Consider the following 18,776-nt stretch of genomic DNA (forward strand, 5'->3'; position numbering starts at 1 on the left):
TTAGTGATGCATTCACAATTCACATGTCTATAATTTGAATGTTGCAGATGTTAGAGGACCAGAACACATACATAACTTCTTATACTGCCAGATAACTCTATCCATACAGTATATTCAAGTATATTATTCAAATTGTATTAATAAAATGTACCTGCAAAAGTAACTTATGCTTTCAATTAAATGTAGAGGAGTAAAAAGTACAATATTTGCTGACAAAATGTAGTGGAGGAGAAGTATAAAGTAGCATAAAGCGAGAATACTCAAGTAAAGTACAGTACTTGAGTGAATGTTCTTACAGTAGTTACTTTGCACAATGGAAAATAATAATTCAACTTAATGTCTGCAGGACAGCAAAAAATGTAGAACTTTTTCTTTGCCTATTTCACCTCCAGGATTTGAAGCGGAAAATATTGTGAGAGCAGTGAAGTCATTATGTTTGATATTGTATTTTCTCTTTATTCTTAATATGGCTTTTGACCGCTGGACCTTTGCTCTAATGCAGTATTGTTATAAAGGACTTTAGTTATTCAACACCTCACAAAAGCAGCAATATATTCCCAACTCTTTGGCTCGAATGTTGGGACGATTTAAGCTGGAATACAAATTCAAATGTCTGGCGTCATGTTTTGTCCCCCTGAGAGTATTCTTTCTCCCTGCAGAGTTGAAGTGCAGTTGAGCTGTGCGGGTCAGAGCGGCTGCTGTTCAGTAACCTCACACTGCAGCTGTTAACACACATCATCTTTTCACCAACTGCTCACTGCTGCTCACACGCAGCCGGCTGCTTATTGACTGCTGAACACTAGGTTCATCAATGTAAATCAACATTTATCTTTACACAGGGAGATGTTATGACACACGCTACTTCGCATTTGTTTACAGAATATTTAAAGGGGACCTATTATGCAAAATCCACTTGTTCCTGTCTTCTACATAAGCATGTGTCCCCTCTGTGGAAAGAGACTCTGAAAGTTTCAGGGAAAAAGATTCTCTCTCTTTTTGTCCTGATCCATTTCTATAAAATCCTGTCTGAAAATGAGCTGATCAGATGTTGGCCACTTTATGATGTCATAACGATGCTTTGTCTTGTGTAACCATTAGCCAATCACCAACCAAGGTAACCCCCCCCACCTTATCACCTGCATCTCCTCCTAGAGCACCATTGTGTTCTTTCTAACCAAATCTCTCTCATGCGGCTTTCACACCAGCGCTTTTCCTTTTCTAGCTCTGAGCGGGAGCTTTTCTGGTTCAGCTCCGGTTTCCCTTTTCTGCTCCCGCTCTGTTCACACCGCCCAGAGCTGCCGCTGCTGCGTCATGACGTCACCGTTTACGTGCCTGCTTCATAAAATCCAAACCGCGCGGAAATCACTCACATCGACAACAACAACAATGGCCGATTGTATTGAAGCGCTGTTCGCTTTGGTTATCCTCTTACGAAACAAAATGGAAGGCATCAGACGACTTTACAAGGGACGACTTTACTTGGAACTTTACAAACATCACATGCGAAATGCAAGACTTCTTTGTGGTCTTCAGCATCTACTTCAACGACGAATCTGCCCCTGCCCCCGCCTCGACGTAAGAGAGACGTAAGCGACGCCGCCTCTTAGCTCCAAAGCTCTTGCCTCTAGACCGACAATTTTTTGGAGCTGGAAGTGAACCGGATTCCGGAGCTAAGAGGCGGCGCCTCTGCGGTGTGAACAGGAAAAACCGGTACTTTTCAGGCTCCAGCTCCGAGCCAGAGCTGAAAACGCGTTTGTGTGAAAGGGGCATCAGAGGCGCGTGGGGAGGGGCTCCTTATTTTCATCTAAAGTAACAGACAGAGAATCAGCACTTTGGAAAGAGGGCTGAAACAGAGGGGATCATGGGATGCTGCAATGCACGATCTGTTTGGTATTTAGAGCCAAAAACTTCAGAGACATGTTTGTATCTGAGACCTATAATATATTGATAAAAAACAGTATAATAGGGGACCTTTAACTTATTTCTAAACGATGAACTACATGTTAAATGAAAAAGATATAATTTACATAAGCTCATAATTTTCATGTAAATCATGTCATCTTTATCACTATTGAAACACTTGTTTTTACAATTGTAATTACCAATGCATTACTAACTTTCCTTAAAATCAAAAAATCCAGAATTTAAACTCACAATGGTTGTCCAGTCTGAGTGAAGGTTGGTAAAAAATGCTGAAGGACATTTGGGCATTTTAAAAAATAGTCTGTGGTCCGATGACACACAATTAAACAATCTTTGGCATCAGGTGCCAGCTAATGCTAATATCATGTTAAGTTAAGATAATTAACAACTAAATATAGAGATATAAAGAAGCACACAATTTCAGCTTGTGGTACAGATGTGAGGATCAAAGGATACAGGGTGTCATAATTTGCTCTGAGACAGAAGATGTAATGCTATATACATAAATGGTAATGACAACGTCAGCACACAGGCTTGGAACTATTCTTAACTATTCTGTAAAGCGTCTTTGAGCACCTGTAAAAGCGCTAACAAATTAAATCTATTATTATTATTATTAACAACTCATTTTAAAAATACAACTAGTTCTGACTTCCGTTTTGACTATAAAAGTGTTTCACATGTGGCCTTAAATGTACTTACTTTACAGAGATAATGGTTTTAGAAAAAAAACACATAATAAACATTTGAAATGCAAAACATTGTCAAAACCTGTTTAGTGCCTCAATAGGTACAAAGTATTTGTGGAAAATAGGACATTTCACTGCAGAAAAATTACTTTTATGTTAATAATATATTACATTTAAAGTGAGAGACAAGCAATTACATTACATTACATTACATTACATTGCATTTAGCTGACGCTTTTATCCAAAGCGACTTACAATAAGTGCGTTCGACCAACAAAATACAACTTGAAGAAAACAGAATCATATAAGTACATCAGGTTTCATAGAGCCAAACATTTCAAGTGCTACTCAACTGGCTTTAGGTAAGCCAGTCCTTTATTAGTATAAAAGTGCTTCGTTAATAGTTCTATCGCTCGAAGTGGAGTCGAAAGAGATGAGTTTTCAGTTTGCGCCGGAAGATGTGCAAGCTATCTGCCATCCTGATGTCAATGGGGAGCTCATTCCACCATCCTGGAGCCAGGACAGCAAACCCACGTGTTTTCGCCGTTGGGAACTTGGGTCCCCCTCGCAGCGAGGGCGCAGCGAGTCGTTTGGCTGATGCAGAGCGTAGTGCACGCGCACTTACTGTATATACTGTATATAATTAACTTAAACTTGATAATAAAGTGTCGTTAATGTAATATAATTTAAAGGAGTAATTTGAAGTTGAAGTAGGCCTTAACTCAACCTCCGGGATTTGAAGGGTGGGACAGATATCCTGATTAGTGTCTTCATCAAAAGCTAACCACAAAATCATCAATTGACGCAAGAATATTTGAGCAGGTGTAACTTCTTGTGCCTGTGATGGACAACTTAACACTGTAGGTACAAACCTTTGTGGATTATGCTAGTTAGGACAAGTTGATAACGAATCTTCTCTTTTGTCCACATGATGAACAATTAATATTATCTAATAAAATGTCGATTGACAATGACAACGTTGCTAATCTCGTTTACCATAGTGAACATATCGCACTTCTTGGAGCATCTGACCATCTTTATGGTGCAGACATAAGTTATTACTGCATGGGATGGCGGGAAAAAACATTTGTATTCTTCTATTTGAGCAACTGAAAGATCAACTGCCACTGAACCAGGTATATTACTTATCAGATCATGTACACACAATGCCCTTAGGCGCTTTCACACCAAGTACTTTGCGGTACTTAGTTCCCACTGTTAGGGAATAATTCTGTCTTTACTCCTAGATATTTATAACCAACCTTGACGTCTGTTATCTGTCTTAAGGAATGGGAGGCTTCAGCATATGTTTATATTCCCAGTTGTATGACCGGTCAACTCTCGGTCACAAATGGTTTATGGGTGAGAACGCTGGCTTCGAGGCCATTAAGGGTTAGACGCAAGTGATTCAGTGGGCCCAGCTGTTTAGGTTATCTCCCCCATATGTTGATTAACTCTCTGTAAACTAGTTAAAAGGTCTATCGAGAGAGAGGCTGGTCAGAATTGATGTGGCAACCCACCCGTGCAGTCAGAACCTCTGGCTGTTGTGACTTGTGATGTGAAATTCTCCGGCCGATACTTGTAATAAACCACCAGTGTTTGACATCAAAGCTCCAACTCTCCTCGTGTTTCTCTGAGTCCTGACTCTCCATTGCTGCAGAAGTTTCCCTTACACCCAGTACTTAGTCCCACCGAACTCTTTAGTCCCGGAACTGTCCTAGTAAATCGCGTTCACACCGGAATAAGTCCCTGAGGGAGGATTAGGCTAATGAAGCTGCTGACGTCACTTCTTCTTCTTCTTCTTCTTCTTCTTCTTCTTCTTCTTCTTCTTCTGCTTTGGGTTTACTGGCAGGCCGCAAACAACTTCACGGCGTATACTGCCACCCGAAGTCCCTGGTAAATTGCCAGAAGCGCCGACACCTCCTCATCACTCCACCGCTCTCTCATGTTTTCTTTTGTGTTGCCATAAATTAGTCTCTCTCCATTGGTGCGCTGGGCTAATGCTAATAATGCTAATGCGAGCAAATAAAATGGCGGACTCACAAAACTTTTCGGAGTTTTAAGGGCGTGGTTTGCAATTCGCCCAGCCGATCAGAAATTGGTACCTTTTCCTCCGTAGGAAAGTACCTCTCTAGCAGGGACTGAAAATGGGTGAAAAGGTTTGCATGAACTAGGTTCTAGTTCCAGATATTTTTGGTGTGAAAGAAAAATCCCAAGAACTATCGGAAATATTCCTGGGAAAAGTACACCGGTGTGAAAGCACCTCTTGTTGTCCTATAACCACAAGCTCACGAGTTCTGGCAGCCGATTTGTTGAGCCTTGATAAACATGTAATAAAATACTCACATCTGTGACCGCATTACAAAAGGAACATTGCTCCAATTAGTCACCTTTTCATTACACTATAAAACAGCATGTACAAATATATCTGAGTTTAGATTATCTTGCCGAGCCTTGAATCAATCTACTTCAAGCTAAGCTAGGCAGTGCTGCGAGAGAATGCAGGGCCGCATGTCAAGTTATTCAGATTCTTAAAAATTCCTGCTTTATGCCGAAAAAATGCAAATAGACATCCACACAATAGTGCAACCACGCCCCATTATAGAATGTCTCTTTTTGTGCTCTTTAAAGGTAGGGTAGGTAAGAATGGAGAAACCAGCTCGAGTGAGCTAGAATTTGAAAGTACGCCCCTTCCTTCAGACTTCCTTACAAAGCCCCTCGTCCAACACACACGAACGTGCACATGACCAATGAGGGCACGAGATAAGTTTGTGCACAGATGGAATGCTGACAGGCAGGTAGGCCATCCAGTTATCTGCCGCGGTCCGAGACAGATAATTGGTGCTTTGTGCTTTTTACAGCGCCACGGCTTCCACAGATGAAATATTTGTATATATTTATTGTCAAAGCATTTTATTTATTCATTGCTATCGGGATGTTAAGAGCATTCCATGGAATATAACAAAAAGTGTTTCTGAAGTGAATTACCTACCCCACCTTTAAGTTACATTTTCAAGGTAAAGCTAAAGAAGTAAAACAAGATTATGCCATGATCATTTTCCGAAAATGTTTGCATTTGCAATGTTTGCATTTCTTGCATTACTTTTTTTGTTTCTATTACACCACGATTGCATTCCTCATTGTAATCACAAATCTGTCAACATAAATATGATCTATAAATATGTTAAAAAAAGAATAAACTATACTACTTTTCTGTATAAATGACAGGGTATTTAACAAATGCTTTTCTTAAACAGTAAACAGACGGTAAGTGCCCTACGATAAGATTCTCAGTAACAAATCCTGACATCCTCATCCAATCCTGTGATTGTACCCCCCCCCCCCACCTTGCCCAGTCAGGCAAGGCTGATATAGGATCAGTCAAACAAGATTAGCCAACTGTTGAACCAAATGCTTTGACAATAAGCCGACACGTACTCTCTATACTTGAGAATATAGCCAACCACACAGACAGCATCAATAAGTGAGGAAATGATCAGATGTTGTTTTTCAAGACAAGAAAGACAATTAATCCCTTTTTAGGCTGCATGTAAAATCTTATTATATGCACTCATTAACCTTGAAGAGGAAGGCACAAATTAGAGCTCTGAAAGGCAGCATTAAACAGGTGACTTCCGGTCACATCTTTCAAAACAAAACTAATTTGTTCTCTTATAAATTCAACTTAATATTACTGCAATTGATAAGGTGAAAGGAGTTGCTGTAATTGAAGTGCGTTATTGATGATAGCACATGAAAAGGGTATTGTAGAGGAAACTTCTGTGTAGCTATGCAGTGGGAGTCACCGACTCAGGAAGGAGACACGGTAGGAGCAGTAGCTTTGATGTCAAACACATGATGGTTTATTTGGAGTTACGGCCGGAGGATTCACATCACAAGTCCAAGAGTCAGAGGTTCTGACTTCACGGTAGAGTTGCCACGTCAATTCTGGAGAGCCTCTCTCTTGCCAGCCCATCTAACTGGTTTCGCAGAGAGTAAACAACATATTTGAGAAGATAGCCTAAACAGTGTGTGAACACTGAGCTACTTGCGTCGGACACTTATGACCTCGAAGATTTCACCTTGGAGTCCACAAATACAGAGAAGGAAGTGTCCCAGTGTACCCACAACACAGACCATCTGTGACCCAGTATTGACCGGTCACAGAATGGGAACAATAACATTATTGGCTAAGCAGCCTGTGTCCTTAAAGAAGGTAAACAGACATCAAGGTTTGTCCTGTATGTCACATCTTGGCGTCTATGACAATTATTTCCATAACAGTCCTCTCTTTTTATCATTTATGATAACCTAAAAACATTAGTCTAATAATAATTTGGTCAATAATTAACTCAATAGGCGTCTCCAGATTCGAGTGTGGTCTCACCTTCCATCAATTATATCACAAAGTGGAATAAGATTGAAACATTCAATCACAATGATTGATACAGCCAATCATAATAGGAAAAATCATCTCTCATCAGTGTTTGATCATCTTTTGTCAAAAGCATAATAATGAACACACATAAAACACAGGTGCACAATGGCTAAATATTTGTTTTAAACTAATATCTTTTATCATTTACCATTAGTTAATTTCATACATCAAACTATAAAATCAAAACCAGCTTGCCGCTTTAAAGATTTACTTCAAGGCAATCACTAGTCAAAAGCATTTTAAAACTCAGGATCGTAAGAGATCCAGCTACAAATTCACAGTTAGAGTATAGAATTCACACTGGTGATTTGATCAATCTGTAATCTGCAAAATTGCAGTGTCCTCAATTTTAGGATTACTTTTACGTTTACTTAAATACGCTTTAGTCAAGAGTAAGGCACTTAGTGAAATCAATACATTCATTTTAGTCAAGTACATTGTTCAAAATCTGAAAAGGAAAAGTTAGGCAAATATTCAAAGACTTTTGTAAAAACCTGGAAAGGAAGGATTAAACATTCTTAAAATGTGAATTATTACATTTGTAAATGCTACCACTGATCTGTACCAAATTAAGTCTATCAATTATTCCTATTAGCCATACTTACCTGAGCATCTACTTATGGTACTTGGAAAGGATTCGTCTGTGTTTATCTAATGTTGAATATAGAATATCAATTTCTTTAAATTATACTTCTCTAATTTGAGGATCAAATATGCTACATAATTGTTATATGAAATATTATAAATATTTGTTTTGGGCCAAAACTGAAATTAATCCAGTACTTGAAACATCATTGTAGTGTTATTAAGCCTGATTGCTGGACGATTAAGGATATTAACATTATCTGTTATAATAGTAGAAATATCTTATGATTCAATACTTTATAATCTGAATACATTTTGTTTAGTGTGAAAGTGTAATCTGATCCGGCAAAAATATATTTATCACCACTATTCAACACATGTCTGGTCATTGGAAATATAAAGACAGTCATTAATTGTACATCTGTAAACATCCAAGATATCAAATCAATGCAAAGTTCATCTTTGTACGAGAGCTGGAAAAACGTGTCCTTCAGTCTTTCTGACTCGTTCTCCTCCTCTCTTTATGACAACGAGTGTCTGGTGTGTGTAAAGGCATCCTGATACTGTAGATTAGCACAGAGGTGCTGATTGGCTCAAACTCTTCCTCAGAGCGCCATATTTAAACCCCCCAATTGCTCTGCTTTTGTGTGGCTCATTCAGTGAGCACTGTAGTTGATCCCCCAGTGAAACGGAGGCTCATCCGCCTGCATTCCTTCTGCTATCTGCTTGAGAGCAGTGCCAGACAAAACTGCGTATTCCAAGTGGCGCATCCAGGTCTCCCCCCGTGATGGGAGAGGTTAGGAAGACATCTGATCCTCCAAGAAACAAGGAACCTGGTATGAAGCCTTTGAAGTCCTCGCTCGTCCCGCAGGGTTGTCTGCCTGAGCCCACCGCGCAGAAAGGTGAAGAAGCATCCCATCTCCTCAGATAGTTGACGATTAGAATCCTCTCATCTCGAACGACCTCGTGCCTCCTTGCCCGTAGATGGGGTGTCCTCTGCAGCCGGAGAGTGTGACCCTCTCTCTCTCTGACCCTTGGCCTTCAGAGCTGTCCTAGTTATTGGGTTAACACCTGATAGGGATGTTTTCCTGAGTGCAGACAACTCAAGGTAATGGATTAGCACATTATCATTTAAATACAAAAATAGGATAGGCCCCTCAGAATTATTTGGGAGTCTTCCTGAGACATGCATAAATGTAAGGTTTGTGTTAGTCATTTAACATGCAAGAATCATAAACTCATCAGTCCAAAGTAGAGAAATGTTATTTTAATTTAAAGGTGAGCTAGTCCCTGTGGATATCCCCCTTCTCAATGATTCTAAATGTTATATTAATTTACCATTTACCGTTTGATCACATATTAGTTTATCAGAAATATTTTCCTCTTCCATAAAACAGGTTTGAGAAATAAATGTTCCAATATAAAATCAATTACTCAATATAATTGACTCTTCCCTCCCTTTTCTTACATATGTCTCATATGAAATAATAACTTAGGAGTCTATTTAAGCATGGTGTAATCTATTAATCGAGAAGACTCAGTATCACCTGTGTGCAGCTTACAAAAAAACAAACAATTGTGAGAAACATATATTATGCAGGAAATGCATACCTTTGTTAAAAAAACAAAGCATATCTGATTTGGAGGAAAAGCTTCAACCCCCTTAACATCTGAGTCACTACTGAAGGCATAGCATGAATGATAGTGGGTGTCTGAGGGTGTTATTACTGAGAAATGTCAAACACATTCAAAGCCTTACATTTGAAAACAGGTTTGCATTCCTTCTCTTAAAATGACGTTATCATTGGAAACAATAAAAGCTAATTGTTTTGATGTAGAATCTATCAATTGAATCGTTAGAGCAGAACAGAATGGTCGTATTGTAGCCTGAGTACTGTGCAGCCTTCAGTTTCACCAGGTGGAAACATTGTCCATATAATGTGAATACATGTAGAACTAGACATTAAGAGGCCCCTGACATTAGGCCTATTTTAAAAAATAGTAGGGGCTTTTAACAGCTTGCCAACCTACAGGCATCCTCTGCATAGCAGTATGAATAGCCTTAAAAAAAACAACCCACTCTGCGGTAACGAGAGTCATATTTCTGAACCAAATGCCCTAAGTTAAGCCGTTAGTCCCATCTGACTGACCCAAGGGTTGGTGCTGGTGTGACCGGGAGGCTTCCAGGTGTTCAAAGCAGATGTCAAGCTTTCAGTTCATGGCTTGGTGGGGGGAGTGGCCCACGTGAGACAGTATTGTTCAGTTTGAGGAGCGGCATTGTCTCTGGGAGCAGGGAATGGTGTCCATTCTCGGACCAGACCATTAATGTCATTTCATGTAGAGCAGCCATAGCATCTCTGTGACTGCACTCAGCCGGACTGTCAGAACTGGGTGATTCTTAGTGAAATCGTCCAAGGCCATAGACAGAATGGAACCACGTACCAACAAAAGGGACACAAGGTCATCAATGTCTCTCTTTACCATTGGCCTAATTGCACAACAAATTAGTGGGAAAAATGTGGAGCACTAATCCATCATGTGAAATGTTGAGTTAATCTAAATAATTCCTTATGGGTTGAAATCAAATTAACATTAGAACTAAAGTCAGTCAAAATTGGACTTTGCACGGGTCAGAATCTAATCAATACACCATTTCCCCAGCTCTGTAATGAAAAGGATAAGAAGATTAGGTACATTACAGGAGTGTTAAAATACCCAAACATGCACACTTATCTTATTCTAGTATAGATTAGAGGACAAGGTCTAATGTTGTGAACAAAATGATCAAGTCAAAGTTATTTTGTTTATTGTTATGTACCTAATTTAATTTAATAATTAATCTTGAATTACTAATAACTTTAAAGAAGGCAACAATTTACAATTTGGATGAAGTGATTACTCATCCAAAGTGTGTGTGTGTGTGTGTGTGCTTGTCTGCCCAAGGTTTAAAACATTTGGGACAGCACAGCAGTGAGAATGTTATGAGAACCAATCTGTTGTTTATACTAAACTCGAAGGAAGCTAGACTGGAACATTTTAAATAAATCAAAACACTTGCACATTAATTAAATACATTTGACATTTAGCTCGAGCTGGGTTCAATACTTTTCTTTATGGTATTTAAAATTGGGCTCGAGTAGAACCCCTGGATTTGGCTTGCAACACAAAGTGATACTGATCTCTGTAGGACTTGGGAGTGTTATGATTCAAAGTGTGGTCCTGTGAAAGAGAGGTCCTTGGAAAACAACATCTATTTTTTAACTGTGATTACTTATTTTAAAGAAATTGCAACATTATACTTTTAAAGAATTGCTCAATTAATTTAACACATTTATTATGCACACAATAAAAACTTCAACAAATATATTGATCCTGGCTTAACCAGCAACCTTTACTCTGTTGTTCATAAGCTCGGTTTCAGAAAACTTGTCAGTAGTTTAACAACTATTTTAATTTTAGTATTGTCTATGGAGACCAATTGGTTGATACTAGAAATAATTTGGAGCAGTTTAATAAAGAATGTTAAACTATTTTTAAAACTGTAATTGAACTTCAACTTATATTAATTACCTGATTCCAGTGGCCAGTTGGAACAGAGTAATTAACACAGTTTCCATTTTGCTGCAACAGCGCAAAAGGTTTCAACAACAATTAGTATTATGTCTGAGTCTAGTTCTGTCTTATCTGCTTTGTTTCGGAATGTGTTCAATACATTACGTTTTTATTCATTATTACTATACAATACATAGATTAAGAATAAATGAAACAAATAATACAACATTGACCTAAAAAAACAGATTTTGCAACCCTGATCTCCTCAGGCAAGTCTCTGAGGGTCTCGGGGCGCAGGACGGGCATAGGGTTTATACAAGGTCACAAAGATATCTTAACATACCAGCAATACCATTTAAGAATGGATTCTTAAAGCAATATAATCTTATTTTCTTCTTACACCTAGCGCTCACCCTGAACAGTGTGCTTCTTGTTTACATTTTCCCCTGCACTCAGAGGCAGGACATAAAAACACTTTTTATTTTTCTCAGGTCATTTACTTTTGGTGAGATAATTAAAGTTTAGTTCATTTTACCCTGTCTATGGACTGATTCATTATTAGTTGTTACAAAACATACACAAGACGGCGGGACAAACCAATATAGACCCCCCATACAAACAATCAGACAAACAAAACATGAACTCGTAATAAACACCAGCGCGACAGCAAAGCTCATCCAGCTCAATTTAGTCCGGATTTTAGAGATCTTAGAGGGGGTGGGGAATTAGTGGGGCGTCTTCTCACGCCTCACCCTTGTATACAAGTTATTGATCGGTGCCTGAAAGCCGTCCAAGAGCGATAACTAAGCTTATCCTCTTGCGACAACCACTAGGCTATTTGTTTCTAGTGGCGCTGTGCCCCCCCGATCGGAGCCCACAGACTTTTTCCCTGCCCTTTCTCTCCAAACAACAGCTCAGTTGACTGTAGTCCGTACGACCAGCCTATATATACTTGCTATCGAGTTCACCTCAAGGTGAAACACAGTTTGCCTATGCTTGCTTGCCACTACACACCTCTGATCAATTAGCCTATAATTTTATGTATGCACTCCTGCCCGCCACCTGCTCCAGAGAGCCGTAGCGCATCGGGTGATGCACGCACTTCGCGCTGGCCCGTCTAACCATGAGAAAAGCGGTCCTAAACAACGAGTGCTTTTAGACCGTCCCGTTTGAAGGACGGCGGTGCCGTGAGTTAAAACCTATAGGCAATAAGCTGTGACTTTCTTCCTCTCAGCCTGCACTGCTCCAGCCCCACACACACACGTGAGGTTTCTTTTACACACACACGCAAGGCTGCAGCTGGAGCCGTGTTTTTACAGAGAGGTGATAGCAGTAAATATCTCTGGCTGCTTATTTTCAACTGCTATGTTTGGCCACTAAGACCCTCAAAATCCGGCGATTTGTCCAGTACAAATCTTTTGCATTGCTTTCAATTCACACAGAAGCTCCACCTCACTGATGCCCTTTCTTTAAGGTATCTCTAAACATGAGCTGTGTATGCCTGTATGGCACTTCCGTCCCGAGCAGCATACACAGAGGAAATAAGCCAGGACTGAGTCCCCAGACACTGATCTCCTGGGTTTATCATCCCCAAATGTTCATTAACCAAAAGGAAACGCAGCCGATCAGTTTCACAGGTAATTTTAGGATACCGTCAATCACAGATTCTGATAAGGCAATGTCCAAAGTAGATTTGAAAATCACACTTACCAGAATCTGAAGATCTGTTGGCATCCTGCCGACAACGCCAATTTGTAGAGGAAACTTCTGTGTAGCTATGCAGTGGGAGTCACCGACTCAGGAAGGAGACACGGTAGGAGCAGTAGCTTTGATGTCAAACACATGATGGTTTATTTGGAGTTACGGCCGGAGGATTCACATCACAAGTCCAAGAGTCAGAGGTTCTGACTTCACGGTAGAGTTGCCACGTCAATTCTGGAGAGCCTCTCTCTTGCCAGCCCATCTAACTGGTTTCGCAGAGAGTAAACAACATATTTGAGAAGATAGCCTAAACAGTGTGGGAACACTGAGCTACTTGCGTCGGACACCTATGACCTCGAAGATTTCACCTTGGAGTCCACAAATACAGAGAAGGAAGTATCCCAGTGTACCCACAACACAGACCATCTGTGACCCAGTATTGACCGGTCACAGAATGGGAACAATAACATTATTGGCTAAGCAGCCTGTGTCCTTAAAGAAGGTAAACAGACATCAAGGTTTGTCCTGTATGTCACATCTTGGCGTCTATGACAATTATTTCCATAACAGGTATAATAATAATAATATTAATAATAATAATGGGCTGTTTCTTTATGTTTTACATTCACTTCTAAGAGTTTTTGTTATGCAATTAACTCAACATTACATTAACTAATGCGAAATGAAGAATGTTTTCTTGTTGTTTCATTTGTTAATGTAAAGTCATGGCATGTTAAGATTCTGTCTGTTTCCTCTTGTAGCTTAGGGTTTAACTCAGTGTGGTATACGGTTTATTTTTAAAGAAGTCACTAGCTCGAAGTGGGGCAGAAGTGAAGGTCAAACCCGTTAAATGTTTGAATTATGAAAGTAGAAATGTATAATTTAAATTGAAGAGAAGTTTAGGCTGAAGAACATCCTCTCAGGCGCACGCGACCCTGTTGCTTAGCATTACCTTACTGTTTAATGTTTCTCTAACTTGACTCACCTTGTTTCAAACGTCGTCCTCGTGGACTATTTCGTAAAAACCGTAAGCAAAGTCCCTCCGTTCTTCCCCTAGCTCCTCCTGAACGCCTCCTGAGCTCCAGCAGCAGCCCGCCGGCGGCCGGTACAGTCCATTAACCTCCCCGGTGTTCCGGATTAACTGGTTCCCCGATCAACTGGTTGACAGATGTGGAGGCGTGGCCTTCGACTGAAATACACATTTCGATCGCTTCTTCTGTCGTTTACATAAATCTTTTGGTATATTTGGCTGGATAGGAACACTTTGATGCACATTCAGTACCAGTGTGTGAGGTTGTGGTTACGATGGCGATATCCGGACGTGAACAGCGAGGACTACAAAAAGAAAAACTAGTTGACTGGGGATGTCTGTTCAAAACATTGCGAGCTCCAATAAATCATTTAAACCAGCTATTGTTGCCAGACTTATTACTGAATATCGTTCTTAATGTGATACCAAGTCCATCTGAGACCTGTGTACACCTTCATTGTTTGCCGAGACCAACATTAATGACCCATCAGCATTTTAAAGTCTAATATCCCTGCACATTAATGACATTTCTGCTGCTATCTTTGCAAAACGAGTTAACAGTCACATTTTATCTGGATGAGTGCTGCAGAATGCCGTTTTTATAAGGGATGTATATGTGTGTGTCTTTCATATTAAACATGGACACACCGGCCGTTGGTTCGAGTCCCGGACGGGAACACCATCATCACATCGTGTCCCGGTGGTCACCAAACAAAAACTCTTCTTCTTATCTTATCTTAAGATGATCGATGGCTACTGCCATATTTGCAAAATGTGCCTCTGAACCTTGACAAGTGCATGTTTCAGGCTCATCAATAAACAACAGGAGGGGTCACAGACATAAGACCAGCTGCTAAATAAAGCTCTTCTGACCTTAGCTGGCATGTGGGTAATGCTGCCCATTATGGACACAAGCAATTTTCACCCATTTATTAATTATATGTTTTACATTTGAGTGTTTCCTATCCCCTAAACCTCCAGGGATGGACACAGTTTAATACTGGCCACTTCTTATTATGGGAAATACGAAAACGTCTTTTAAAACTACAACTCCCAGTAGAGGAGTGCCATAGAGCAGTGGTTCTCAAACTTTTTTCAATAATGTACCCCCTTTGAAAAAAAAATGCAGCCAAGTACCCCCTGATCAGCGCAGAAAATGCCTATATAAAGAGGTACAGTACAGCGCTGCACCATCAGTGTCTGATTTATTAAAACAACAACATTGTATCTGAGAAACACTTAAATGCTACATTTCAAATGTTTACAATCCATCACTAAATTCATGGCAAACCAATTTTAACATCATGCAATAACACTCAGACGACATTAGTTGCATTGAACTGATCTTTTTAATAAGTTGTACTTAATGTCGTGAGAAACATGGGCTTGAGCTTCACTGAGGATCTTTGTCATTCTGACAGCGAGGCAAACTGCAGTTATTACACTTGAAATATGTGTAACTGTTAATATAAAACCCACACTGCTCAAACTTCCTTACTTTTCCTAAAATTAGTATATTTATTTATTTATTTTGGGGCGTGGGGAATGAAGAGAAAACAATATATGAGCATTTTATGAGCATGGGATTTTGACCCCTCATATAAACATATGCATAATGCTGCGCTATACTTTGCGGCCACACGCTGTTTAGATTATCTCCCCCATATGTTGATTTGTTTATGTTTTATGACATGTTTATCTCTGTAAACTAGTTAAAAGGTCTATCGAGAGAGAGGCTGGTCAGAATTGATGTGGCAACCCACCCGTGCAGTCAGAACCTCTGGCTGTTGTGACTTGTGATGTGAAATTCTCCGGCCGATACTTGTAATAAACCACCAGTGTTTGACATCAAAGCTCCAACTCTCCTCGTGTTTCTCTGAGTCCTGACTCTCCATTGCTGCAGAAGTTTCCCTTACACCCAGTACTTAGTCCCACCGAACTCTTTAGTCCCGGAACTGTCCTAGTAAATCGCGTTCACACCGGAATATGTCCCTGAGGGAGGATTAGAAAAATGAAGCTGCTGACGTCACTTCTTCTTCTTCTTCTTCTGCTTTGGGTTTACTGGCAGGCCGCAAACAACTTCACGGCGTATACTGCCACCCGAAGTCCCTGGTAAATCGCCAGAAGCGCCGACACCTCCTCATCACTCCACCGCTCTCTCATGTTTTCTTTTGTGTTGCCATAAGTTAGTCTCTCTCCGTTGGTGCGCTGGGCTAATGCTAATAATGCTAATGCGAGCAAATAAAATGGCGGACTCACAAAACTTTTCTGAGTTTTAAGGGCGTGGTTTGCAATTCGCCCAGCCGATCAGAAATTGGTACCTTTTCCTCCGTAGGAAAGTACCTCTCTAGCAGGGACTGAAAATGGGTGAAAAGGTTTGCATGAACTAGGTTCTAGTTCCAGATATTTTTGGTGTGAAAGAAAAATCCCAAGAACTATCGGAAATATTCCTGGGAAAAGTACACCGGTGTGAAAGCACCTCTTGTTGTCCTATAACCACAAGCTCACGAGTTCTGGCAGCCGATTTGTTGAGCCTTGATAAACATGTAATAAAATACTCACATCTGTGACCGCATTACAAAAGGAACATTGCTCCAATTAGTCACCTTTTCATTACACTATAAAACAGCATGTACAAATATATCTGAGTTTAGATTATCTTGCCGAGCCTTGAATCAATCTACTTCAAGCTAAGCTAGGCAGTGCTGCGAGAGAATGCAGGGCCGCATGTCAAGTTATTCAGATTCTTAAAAATTCCTGCTTTATGCCGAAAAAATGCAAATAGACATCCACACAATAGTGCAACCACGCCCCATTATAGAATGTCTCTTTTTGTGCTCTTTAAAGGTAGGGTAGGTAAGAATGAAGAAACCAGCTCGAGTGAGCTAGAATTTGAAAGTACGCCCCTTCCTTCAGACTTCCTTACAGAGCCCCTCGTCCAACACACACGAACGTGCACATGACCAATGAGGGCACGAGATAAGTTTGTGCACAGATGGAATGCTGACAGGCAGGTAGGCCATCCAGTTATCTGCCGCGGTCCGAGACAGATAATTGGTGCTTTGTGCTTTTTACAGCGCCACGGCTTCCACAGATGAAATATTTGTATATATTTATTGTCAAAGCATTTTATTTATTCATTGCTATCGGGATGTTAAGAGCATTCCATGGAATATAACAAAAAGTGTTTCTGAAGTGAATTACCTACCCCACCTTTAAGTTACATTTTCAAGGTAAAGCTAAAGAAGTAAAACAAGATTATGCCATGATCATTTTCCGAAAATGTTTGCATTTCAAAATTACTTTTTTTGTTTCTATTACACCACGATTGCATTCCTCATTTTAATCACAAATCTGTCAACATAAATATGATCTATAAATATGTTAAAAAAAGAATAAACTATACTACTTTTCTGTATAAATGACAGGGTATTTAACAAATGCTTTTCTTAAACAGTAAACAGACGGTAAGTGCCCTACGATAAGATTCTCAGTAACAAATCCTGACATCCTCATCCAATCCTGTGATTGTACCCCCCCCCCACCTTGCCCAGTCAGGCAAGGCTGATATAGGATCAGTCAAACAAGATTAGCCAACTGTTGAACCAAATGCTTTGACAATAAGCCGACACGTACTCTCTATACTTGAGAATATAGCCAACCACACAGACAGCATCAATAAGTGAGGAAATGATCAGATGTTGTTTTTCAAGACAAGAAAGACAATTAATCCCTTTTTAGGCTGCATGTAAAATCTTATTATATGCACTCATTAACCTTGAACAGGAAGGCACAAATTGGAGCATGATCCTCTGAAAGGCAGCATTAAACAGGTGACTTTCGGTCACATCTTTCAAAACAAAACTAATTTGTTCTCTTATAAATTCAACTTAATATTACTGCAATTGATAAGGTGAAAGGAGTTGCTGTAATTGAAGTGCGTTATTGATGATAGCACATGAAAAGGGTATAATAATATTAATAATAATAATGGGCTGTTTCTTTATGTTTTACATTAACTTCTAAGAGTTTTTGTTATGCAATTAACTCAACATTACATTAACTAATGCGAAATGAAGAATGTTTTCTTGTTGTTTCATTTGTTAATGTAAAGTCATGGCATGTTAAGATTCTGTCTGTTTCCTCTTGTAGCTTAGGGTTTAACTCAGTGTGGTATAAGGTTTATTTTTAAAGAAGTCACTAGCTCGAAGTGGGGCAGAAGTGAAGGTCAAACCCGTTAAATGTTTGAATTATGAAAGTAGAAATGTATAATTTAAATTGAAGAGAAGTTTAGGCTGAAGAACATCCTCTCAGGCGCACGCGACCCTGTTGCTTAGCATTACCTTACTGTTTAATGTTTCTCTAACTTGACTCACCTTGTTTCAAACGTCGTCCTCGTGGACTATTTCGTAAAAACCGTAAGCAAAGTCCCTCCGTTCTTCCCCTAGCTCCTCCTGAACGCCTCCTGAGCTCCAGCAGCAGCCCGCCGGCGGCCGGTACAGTCCATTAACCTCCCCGGTGTTCCGGATTAACTGGTTCCCCGATCAACTGGTTGACAGATGTGGAGGCGTGGCCTTCGACTGAAATACACATTTCGATCGCTTCTTCTGTCGTTTACATAAATCTTTTGGTATATTTGGCTGGATAGGAACACTTTGATGCACATTCAGTACCAGTGTGTGAGGTTGTGGTTACGATGGCGATATCCGGACGTGAACAGCGAGGACTACAAAAAGAAAAACTAGTTGACTGGGGATGTCTGTTCAAAACATTGCGAGCTCCAATAAATCATTTAAACCAGCTATTGTTGCCAGACTTATTACTGAATATCGTTCTTAATGTGATACCAAGTCCATCT

The sequence above is a fragment of the Gymnodraco acuticeps genome, unplaced genomic scaffold (genome assembly GCF_902827175.1).
Source record: "Gymnodraco acuticeps unplaced genomic scaffold, fGymAcu1.1, whole genome shotgun sequence".
Lineage (NCBI taxonomy): Eukaryota > Metazoa > Chordata > Actinopteri > Perciformes > Bathydraconidae > Gymnodraco > Gymnodraco acuticeps.